General features: G+C 41.2%; 1 long non-coding RNA gene and 1 pseudogene across 1 annotated transcript; one reads left to right on the forward strand and one right to left on the reverse strand.

Annotated features, from left to right (window-relative positions):
- Window positions 1–203: 203 nt before the first annotated feature.
- Window positions 204–5,260, reverse strand: LOC135559472 (procathepsin L-like; annotated as a pseudogene).
- LOC135571418 (uncharacterized) lies at window positions 5,235–11,265 on the forward strand. The gene is made up of 3 exons (XR_010463785.1): window positions 5,235–5,609; window positions 5,991–6,133; window positions 9,635–11,265. It is a non-coding gene; the product is annotated as an uncharacterized LOC135571418 (long non-coding RNA).
- Window positions 11,266–11,653: the final 388 nt, after the last annotated feature.

Genomic DNA, 11,653 nt, shown 5'->3' on the forward strand with positions numbered 1-11,653 from the left:
ACTAAATCACTGAAATAGTATAACAAAAGAAAGTTAGTCTCAATGCAGGGAGATTTGTTTTGAACAGCCTAGTGCGGTTGCAAATCAACTAGCTTCCACATGACATGTTTGTGTTTGAGTCAGCCTTCATTGGTCATAATAGCTGCTAGATTGTCCCAACATTCAAAAATTAGCACTACATCATGGAAAACATAGTCGATTAGTACCACAAAACAATTAAGTTTATTTTGTTCATGTACAAAACAGGTGTAAAAGCAGAACTAGAAATGTAAACAGGTTACACCGGTGACATTCACTTGACACAACAGGCATACACAAAATAAAGTATAAAATAAATTCCCTAAATGAGCTTCTTTAAAACCCAAGCAGCAGGTTCTCATGCACCTTGCACAGATTTAGTTAAGGCAGCACTGGAATCATGACCCTTTTTCCAGAAATTTCAAATGTTTTTAAAACTAAGGTCTAGTGTACTAGAACCTCCAGGTTCTAGAACACTAGACCAGTGGGTAGCTGGCTGCTGTGGCGATGCCACAGTGGTTCTTCCTGTCTTTGGCCATGTAGATGTAGCCTTTGTCTCCCCACTTTTCACTCCAGCTGAGGAGGAGACAAAACATGTTAGTCCCACAGTTCTAGTTAGTAGGAAATTATAGATTCACTGCTGCTTTAGAGAAATGTATGACTTAGACCATAGTATTAGGACAACACAAACACCGTATTCAAATAAATGCAATGTAGAGATGCATATTCCCCGATGAGGAAATCAACCAATCCCGTAGTGGTGATGTAACAAATAAAAACATCCTAGGAAGATACTATGTACTGTACCTGTTCTTGACAATCCAGAATTTCTTGCCATCTACATCCTCTCCTTCAAAACCATATCCCACCACCAGAACTCCATGGTCAAGCTCCTCACTGCTGCACTCCTCCTCATAATAGATCCCTACAGGGAGAGGACATAGTTAAATTAGTGGGCTAAGATACGGAGTTTACCTCAGTATGTAAAACCACCGGATCTCAAAGCTAAAGTTAGGTAGCTATTCACTACATGGAAAAACTGACATTTTTGGTAACAATTTACCTCAAAGATGAAACAATTTGTAAATATTAACTACAGTGTGATAAGGATAGACCAGAATAGCTCACAGCCACCCAAAAATAGTAGGTAGGGAATCCAATCCTTGCAAATATTGTAACATAATTTAAGTGGCATCGCTAACTGCTACTCACCAGACTGGTAGAACTGGAAGGATTCGTGGCTGGCATCGATGGCGACAGAGACGGGGCCGACAGACGCCACAGCCGTCATCAGAGTGTGCTCCTTGCCATTGGGGATGTCCACAAAGCCGGTTTCATTAACGGCACTGAACTCTGGTCGGTAGAGGCAAAGATCATCATCCTGAGTAACCAGATAAGCCCAACAGCCATGATTAGTAAAATAAATAAATAATTCAAGCAAGTCAGTCATCCTTGGAGACATAAATCGAACTGTAATGTAGTGTAAAATGTTATTTATTTGTAAGTTGTAAGTCATTCCAAAATAATAACCATAGGAGTTGGATCTACAGGAAATTATCTGGGACCAGGCTAAAAGAACAGGGCCTTTTAATAAATGTATCTTCATACACAATCATATTTGAATTCAGACTAATAGAACACAGGGCCTTACCTTGCCCACATAGGGGTAGGACGCCTCTGTGTCCAGGCCGCCGTTGTCCTTTACATACTGGAACGCCAAGTCCATGAGACCCCATTACAGCCCTCGTTGCCCTGGCGTCTGGAGCAGTCCATCAGGTTCTGTTCACTCAGAGACACCAGATTGCCAGTTTTCCTGAATTGCTGGCCCTCTATAGCCCCGGTGGAACTGAACGACCAGCAAGACCCACATGAGCCCTGGGGGAAAGATTGTTAAACATCATGTCAGTATTTCATGTCAGAACACTGACATGTGCATATTAAGCCAGTGTAAGTAATAACCCATTAGCATAAACAATTTGCAAACATACTGTAAATTACAGGCATGTCATTGGTAAGCATACAAACAAGCCAGACATTTCCTGGATTTAAGAACTCAGGAAAGTCTGCATTAAGTGACAGCATTGTGTGTGGATATGAGTCATGAATCATGAGTGATTCAGGTCTCACCTGGTCCTTGACGGGAGTGACGTAGCCCTTCTCTCTCCAGTCCACAGCTTTAGGGGCCTGTAAGTAGTTGGGCTCCATGAACAGAGAGCCCTTGTACTTCCTCTCAGTAGTCTGCTTGTAGCCGTTCAGCTGCCTGAACTCGTCGTTGGTCTAGGGAGGAAAGAATTCAGAAAAACACGTTGAAATGTAGTCTACCTGGCCAGATGTGTTCTGTAAGTTACTATCTGAATTTAACATGTAAGTTTAATGTTTTACAACTGTTTAAAATAAAGTTATTCATTGAACCAGAAACATGGTGCGTCGTTTAAAAAAAAGTGTACATTTCTGTTCTCTTCTCAGGATCACTGTTCTGTTCCTTCAGAACCTGATAGCGGAAGAAATCTAAACTGAGTGAATACATCCTGCTTTAGTTGTCAACGCTGACACCGGTGTTAATTTTCAAAGTGCCTGTGAAATATTTCATGCTGTAGCCAATGCAGGGGCGGCAGGTAGCCTAGTGGTTACAGTGTTGGGCCAGTAACCGAAAGGTTGCTAGATCGAATCCCAGAGCTGACAAGGTGTAAAAAAAAAAAAAAAAAAAAAAGTTGTTCTACCCCTGAACAAGGCAGTTAACCCACTGTTCCGAGGTCACAATTGTAAATAAGAATGTTCTTTACTGAGTTGCCTAGTTAAAAAAAACGAAAACGAGACTTCTGAAATGTACCACCTGCTCCACCCTTAAAACATCTCAGCAACAAAGCTTGACTTGGGAAGGAGCTAACCAGAATTGATATTGGCACCTCAAACTTTCTACTGCTTGAGTTCCTGCACCTCAGAATATTAGCTCAAAGTACTGCAGATTTCCTGCATCTTAATATAAACAGTACTGGCACCCAGAATGAGTAGCGGCACCCATTTCATCCATGTCAAGCACTGCTCAGCAAGGTGATTCTTACCATGTCACCAAAGTGGTTCATGCCCAGACGGTAGGAGTGTTTTCCCATAGAGTGGTCCAGGTTGTGCATCTCAATCTTCTTCAGGTTCTTCTCCCAAACCATCCTCCTCCAGCCCTCCTCCCTCTAACAATGGGTGAAAAACAGTCAGAAAATACACAATCCATGTAATATTGTTAAACAGAGTTAATTGTAATTTACAGCTACATGTATGTAAAGGCACCAATTAGAGCCACTGAGGGGTTCCCATGTGCTCCTCTACTTCTGCTTAAAAACCCACCTCATGGTAGTTCTTGCTGTGCCAGTTCTTCCACAAGTGCCAGTGGCCCTCCAACTGAGAGTCAAACATAGGGGCCGCATACACAGCACTCATACAGAGCACCAACACTGCCAAGTAGAGCGACGTCATAGTCAAACAACTGAAGGGAGAGAGCAGAGCCACCAGTCAGCCTTGTGTTCAGTGTTAAGAATCTAAACATTATTTTTTATGAAGTTGTACCTTTGAAACAATAGATCTTCAATGTTATAGCCACTACCAGAAGAAAATAGAGGCTGGGCAGCACCAACTTTTCAGTAGAAGAGCTACAACTATCCATTTGGTCTCCCACCCAGGGTTTTAACCAAGCCCTGCTTAGCTTTGATATGCCACTCACTACTACCCATGTGGTACAGTGAGAAGTCTCTTAACTTCAGATTCACTGTTGCTAGCAGAGCCATTCCAAAGGATAGGTTTAACAGAAACAATGAAATGTCACCCTACATATCAATGACACCATTCAGGCATATATAAGTTTTGTGAAGGCACCAGCAGAGCTATTGTTCCAAGTCAACTAAAAATAGACACATCGAGTTAAACTTCACTTGATTTAAAAAGTCATCTTAAATTAGGCCATATGTTGGTTTCACATCTCCCTCAACAAATATCTAAGTTAAAGAACAGGACTAAATCAAACTTAAGACCTATTCTTTAACTTTTGGTTGAGCTGGAGCTGTGAATCAATCATTAATATGTAGTAAAGTCTAAATTAAAGCCATGACAAAATATACAAATCCTTCAAATGTTGATAATTGGTTGCATTGACAAAACATTTATATTTGTGCAATACAGTAAATAGCCTAAAATTGTGGCTCTTAAACTAATGTAACAGTATTTACTCAACTAAAATGAGTAAACACATCCGTGCCACATTCGAGATGAGTCACTATAAAATGTCTTATTTGCATATCAACGTTTGTCACGTGCGCCGAATACAACATGTGTAGACCTTAAAATGAAATGCTTACTTATACAGGGTCTAACCAATGCAAAAACAATGTGACAGCACTGAACTAATTAATCATGCATTCAAGATAGCGTGCCAAGGTCGTAGGTCTGGAGATATTCACAATTGCTATAATAATCTGCACATTGAAAATGGCATTGATCACCGGCACCAAATTACGCAGTTAATGAAATCAACAGTAATTAAGGTCATGTGGTTGTGGTTTTAGATGAAGCACAGTAATTAAATGGTTTATATATTTGTTTAATGTTTGAAAGCGCAGTGTGAAACACACTTAGATTTTTGGATTAATTCACGGTTTCCATAGAATTTGGGTTGTACATTGACGGTTGAAAGCAGTGATAACACAGGAATCAAACGCCAGTCTCTTTTTAAATTGCTGAAAATCTCATTAAGCAACACCTCATCCAAATATTAGCCGCATTTGTCCTGTTTCCTATATCGTAACAACGTATAAAAACGATAACACTGGAGACATTTCGTATGTGAGAACTCCAGATTCTAAAAATCTAGCGCAACAGTAAATTAAACTGAAGGAAAAAAACAAATATGGAATGTTACGGTCGTTATTCCAAATTATATCAAGTAATGCTTTTCCAAATGATAAAGTAATGTTGATATCCGAGATATTCAAGGGATTGTTTGGTAACAGCCGGCAGCAATAACATCAGAAATGGTATCTTAACGCTGTTAGGCATTGTTGTATCAATCGAAGAGCAAATGCCCCTGGTAAACGACCATAACCCAAGAAGACCGACCGAACACTGTATAACAAACCTAGCTCAATACTTACTTTCCGTAAATTTGCAATAAAAGCGAGTTGATATATGCTGTTGTTGTGTAGACAATGCCTACTAAACACAACACTTTATACAGCCAGCTATATGTCGTGATAGTAAGGGAGGCTAGTGATTGGCTAAAAGGACCTCGATATCACACAGTGTATCTTGGGATTGGCTGAAAAAGGAATTTAAAAAAATCTCAGGTCCCGCCCCCGAGTAAATATCGCCGCATGTGATTCCTGCCCAAGTGACCGTTTTATCGTTCAGCTGAACTTGATGAAACATCTTTAGAAGTTGATTAGATTACTGGGAGACAACGGGTACAATTATACATTGTAACGTCGTACCAGTTTGCCTTAATATTCTTTCATATTCGGTTACTTTGTAACAGTTCTCTCATCATGTGCCGGCGCCGAGAAGATGAGAACGTGACACGCTGCTACTCAAACAGCAATAACAAAGAAATGGTCAGTAAAAAAAGGAAAGACATGTTCACTGCACAAGGATGACATGAATTTAGCTAGAAAGTGATTAATAACTTGCCATCATTCTTTGACTCAGCAGTGGGTTACATACCCGATACACATCTTCGTGTTAGTTTGGGGTTTTAGGATGTGTTCCTGTATATGCACATTGTGACAACTGCAGATGTAAAAAAGTCTTAAATACATTTGATTTGATTTAGGGCCCTGGGCATATTTTTTTAATACTACATTAGGCCTCAAAATATAGGTATAAAATAGTAATAATAATAGTGCGTTCATCTCTAGGAACGTGTCTCCTTCCTGAGCTGTATGATGGCTGCGTGGTCCCATGGTGTTTATACTTGCGTACTATTGTTTGTACAGATGAACGTGGTACCTTCAGGCGTTTCGAAATGGCTCCCAAGGATGAACCAGACTTGTGGAGGTCTACAATTTTTTTTCTGAAGACATGGCTGGTTTCTTATGATTTTCACATGATGTCAAGCAAAGAGGCACAGAGTTTGAAGGTAGGCCTTGAAATACATCCACAGGTACACCTCCAATTGACTCAAATGATGTCAATTAGCCTATCGGAAGCTTCTAAAGCCATGACATAATTTTCTGGAATTATTCAAGTTGTTTAAGGGCACAGTCAACTTAGTGTATGTAAACTTCTAACCCACTGGAATTGTGACACAGTGAATTATAAGTTAAATAATCTGTCTGTAAACAATTGTTGGAAAATTACTTGTGTCATGCACAAAGTAGATGTCCTAACCAACTTGACAAAACTAATTAACAAGAAATTTGTGGAGTGGTTGAAAAACAAGTTTTAATGACTCCAACCTAAGTGTATGTAAACTTCTGACTTCAACTGTATGGAAGAATGCTGTTCATTGACTACAGCTCAGCATTCAACACCATAGTACCCTCCAAACTCATCATTAACCTTGAGAACCTCGGTCTCGACCCCGCCCTGTACACCTGGGTCCTGGACTTTCTTATGGTCCGCGCCCAGGTGGTGAAGGTAGGAAACAACATCTCCACCCCGCTGATCCTCAACACTGAGGCCCCACAAGTGTGCTTTCTCAGCCTTCTCCTTTACTCCCTGTTTACACATGACTGTGTGGCCATGCACGCCTCCAACTCAATCATCAAGTTTGCAGTCGTAGGCTTGATTACCAACAACAACTAGACAGCCTACAGGGAGGAGGTGAAGGCACTCGGAGTGTGGTGTCAGGAAAACAAACTCTCACTCAACGTCAACAAAACAAAGGAGATGATCGTGGACTTCAAGAAACAGCAGAGGGAGCACCCCCCTATCCACATTGACGGGACAGTTTTATGTTCCTCGGCTTACACGTCACGGACAAACGGAAATGGTCCACCCACACTGACAGCGTGGTGAAGAAGGCGCAACAGCGCCTCTTCAACATCAGGAGGCTGAAGAAATTTGGCTTGTCACCTAAAACCCTGACAAACTTTTACAGATTCCCAATCGAGAGCATCCTGTCGGGCTGTATCACCACCTGATATGGCAATTGCACCTCTCTCGACCGCAAGGCTCTCCAGAGGGTAGTGCGGTCTGCACAATGCATCACTGGGGGCAAACTACCTGCCCTTCAGGACACCTACAGCACCCTGTGTCACAGGAAGGCCAAAAAGATCATCAAGGACAACCACCTGAGCCACTGCCTGTTCACCCCGCTATCACCCAGAATGCGAGGTCAGTACAGGTGCATCAAAGCTGGGACCGAGAGACTGAAAAACATCTTCTGTCTCAAGGCCATCAGACTGTTAAACAGCCATCACTTACATAGAGAGGCTGCTAGCAACATACAGACTCAAATCACTGCCAACTTCAATAAAGGTATCCATGGTCACTTAAAATAATGCCACTTTAATAATGTTTACATATCCTACATTACTCATCTCATATGTATATACTGTATTATATACCATCTATTGCATATTGCCTAAGCCGCACAGCCATCGCACATCCATATACTTATATGTACATATTCTTATTCCATCCCCTTACATTGTTTGTATAGTAGTCGTTGTGAATTTGTTAGAATACTTGTTAGATATTACTGCACTGTCGGAACTAGAAGCACAAGCATTTCGCTACACTCGCATTAACATCTGCTAACCATGTCCTATGGCGTTCTGCATTAGCACCGAACAGCCCCCGTGATATGCAGCTGTTCAGGGAAGCTTGAAACCATTATACACAGGCAGTTAGAAAAGCCAAGGCTAGCGTTTTCAAGCCGAAATTTGCTTCCTGCAAACACTAACTCAAAAAAGTTCTGGGACACTGTAAAGTCCATGGAGAATAAGAACACCTCCCAGCTGCCCACTGCACTGAAGATAGGAAACACTGTCACCACTGATAAATCCACCATAATTGAGAATTTCAATAAGCATTTTTCTACGGCTGGCCATGCTTTCCACCTGGCTACCCCTACCCCGGTCAACAGCACTGCACCCCCCACAGCAACTCGCCCAAGCCTTCCCCATTTCTCCTTCTCCCAAATCCGTTCAGCTGATGTTCTGAAAGAGCTGCAAAATCTGGACCCCTACAAATCAGCCGGGCTAGACAATCTGGACCCTTTCTTTCTAAAATTATCTGCCGAAATTGTTGCCACCCCTATTACTAGCCTGTTCAACCTCTCTTTCGTGTCATCTGAGATTCCCAAAGATTGGAAAGCAGCTGCGGTCATCCCCCTCTTCAAAGGGGGGGACACTCTTGACCCAAACTGCTACAGACCTATATCTATCCTTCTTTGGACACTGTGTTAACAACCCTCCAGGCAAGCTTCAATGCCATGCAACTCTCCTTCCGTGGCCTCCAATTGCTCTTAAATACAAGTAAAACTAAATGCATGCTCTTCAACCGATCGCTACCTGCACCTGCCCGCTTGTCCAACATCACTACTCTGGACGGCTCTGACTTAGAATACGTGGACAACTACAAATACTTAGGTGTCTGGTTAGACTGTAAACTCTCCTTCCAGACCCATATCAAACATCTCCAATCCAAAGTTAAATCTAGAATTGGCTTCCTATTTCGCAACAAAGCATCCTTCACTCATGCTGCCAAACATACCCTTGTAAAACTGACCATCCTACCAATCCTCGACTTTGGCGATGTCATTTACAAAATGGCCTCCAATACCCTACTCAACAAATTGGATGCAGTCTATCACAGTGCAATCCGTTTTGTCACCAAAGCCCCATATACTACCCACCATTGCGACCTGTACGCTCTCGTTGGCTGGCCCTCGCTTCATACTCGTCGCCAAACCCACTGGCTCCATGTCATCTACAAGACCCTGTAAAGTCCCCCCTTATCTCAGCTCGCTGGTCACCATAGCATCTCCCACCTGTAGCACACGCTCCAGCAGCTATATCTCTCTAGTCACCCCAAAACCAATTCTTTCTTTGGCCGCCTCTCCTTCCAGTTCTCTGCTGCCAATGACTGGAACGAACTACAAAAATCTCTGAAACTGGAAACACTTATCTCCCTCACTAGCTTTAAGCACCAACTGTCAGAGCAGCTCACAGATTACCCACCTATAATTTAGCCCAAACAACTACCTCTTTCCCTACTGTATTTAATTTATTTATTTTGCTCCTTTGCACCCCATTATTTTTATTTCTACTTTGCACATTCTTCCATTGCAAATCTACCATTCCAGTGTTTTACTTGCTATATTGTATTTACTTCGCCACCATGGCCTTTTTTTTGCCTTTACCTGCCTTATCTCACCTCATTTGCTCACATCGTATATAGACTTTTTTATACTGTATTATTGACTGTATGTTTGTTTTACTCCATGTGTAACTCTGTGTCGTTGTATGTGTCGAACTGCTTTGCTTTATCTTGGCCAGGTCGCAATTGTAAATGAGAACTTGTTCTCAACTTGCCTACCTGGTTAAATAAAGGTCAAATAAAAAAAATAAAAAAATGTGTATGTGACCAATACAATTTGAGTTGATTGAACTTGTAAAAGTCTGTGTTTCAGGTGGTGAGGCCTCCTCGTTTACATCAAGCAGTCCTCAAGAAGCTGTTGACCTTGATCTATGTATTTAACATTGGAAAGAGGATACATCGCATAGTTATTTATATACTTGGCATAGCTAATTCTAATAGGCTATACTGTATCTACTGCTGTACATATCATTCTTAGTATATCTTGTGTAAATCCATCTATTGTATACACCTGTAGATTGCATTTGTATTACAGTGCTATTTGGGATGTTAATTGGATTCCGCTGGCATTTCTTGAATTGTTATATATTTTCTTGTTTTATTATTTGTAAAGTGTACTTTCACATTGAGCTGCACTGTTCGGAGCTAACCACTGGGAAACAACATTGAGTCAACCAGTGTATGCCATGTAATTTCAATGAAATTACGTTTCAACCAATGTGAAATGGACGTTGAACAGTGTCCAGTGGCTAGTAACATTAAGCATTTCGCTGCACCCGACATCTATTTTTAAAGCTGGAACTAGCAGGAACACACTGATCAATACATTTGTTTCTGATCAACTCCTATTGTGTCATGTCACTTTTGCCTTGTCAGCTGTAGGAAATACTGCCTGTGAACCTAATGAACTTGACTACAGTATTCTGAAGGAGACAAAACAAATACTTTGTAAAGGGGTGTTTGCAATTCCAGCAAAATATAGTCTGAAGGAATAAGAATACAGTAAATAACCGGTATTAGAAAGGTTACCCCATGAAAGAGAAACGGAGTGAAATAGATTATTCTTATCAAAACCCTCTTAATAGTCACAGTCGGGGCAGAAACACATTTGATCTGAATTGATTCATTCAAAAGGCTTGTCTGTCTCTGACACCACATTACAGTTGCCTATCTGACTGGGCAAACACAATCACACAGGAGAGAGATATATTATTTTCTTGGGGAGCTGCTGAATCTACCTATAGATATGTTATTTTTTATTTAACTGATATTTAACTAGGCTTGTCAGTGAAGAACACATTCTTATTTACAGTGACGGCCTACCCCGGGCAAACCCAGAAGACGCTGGGCTAATTGTGCACCGCCCTTTGGGACTCCCAATCACGGCTGGATGTGATACAGCCTGGCTTTGAACCAGGGACTGTAGTGACGTGTTTTGCACTGAGATGCAGTGCCTTAGACTGCTGCGCCACTCGGGAGCCCAAAATATGTGGTAATAGGACTACTTGATTGGTATCTACAGAAAGATGGAAATCAATGGGTTTATTTATGATAAGCGTTAGTTAATAGTATTAAGAATGTTTTTATTACAATGCAGTACTGACCATTACCTCATCCATGCAACTGACACTGATTACAGTCAAACAGAAAAAGAAGCACTTCCTCCACCTGTTGGCCATGAAGTGTACTGCAGGCAATGTAACAAGGCAATGACCATAATAAATCGAATCAAATTTTATTTGTCACATGCGCCGAATACAACAGGTGTGAAATGCTTACTTTACGAGCCTTTAATCAACAATGCAGTTCAAGAAATAGAGTTAAAAAATATTTACTAAATAAACTCAAGTCAAAAATGAAAAGTAACACTAGAATTTCATAACAAAAACAAGGCTATGTACAGGGGGTACTGGTACCGAGTCAATGTGTGGGGGTCCAGGTTAGTCGGGGAAATTTGTACATATAGGTAGGGGTAAATTGACTTAGTCAGCTATAGAGTTGACTAAGTTCTAATGTCACATGCACAAGTACAGTGAAATGCCTTCCTTCCAAGCTCCAAACCCAACAATGCAGTAATCAATAACAATGTAATACTAGAAATAACAAGGTAGAACAAAAACACAAGTGAGTAAGCATACTACACTGGACAAAAAATTAGGAACACCTGCCTTTTCCATCCCATAGACTCACCAGGTTAATCCAGGTGAGCGCTATGATTGAAGTGTTAAATCCACTTCAATGAGTCTAGATGAAGGGGAAGAGATGGGTTACAGAAGGATTTCTAAGCCTTGAGACATTGATTGTGTATGTGTGCCATTTAGAGGGTGAATTG

Source organism: Oncorhynchus nerka, linkage group LG4 (genome assembly GCF_034236695.1).
Source record: "Oncorhynchus nerka isolate Pitt River linkage group LG4, Oner_Uvic_2.0, whole genome shotgun sequence".
Lineage (NCBI taxonomy): Eukaryota > Metazoa > Chordata > Actinopteri > Salmoniformes > Salmonidae > Oncorhynchus > Oncorhynchus nerka.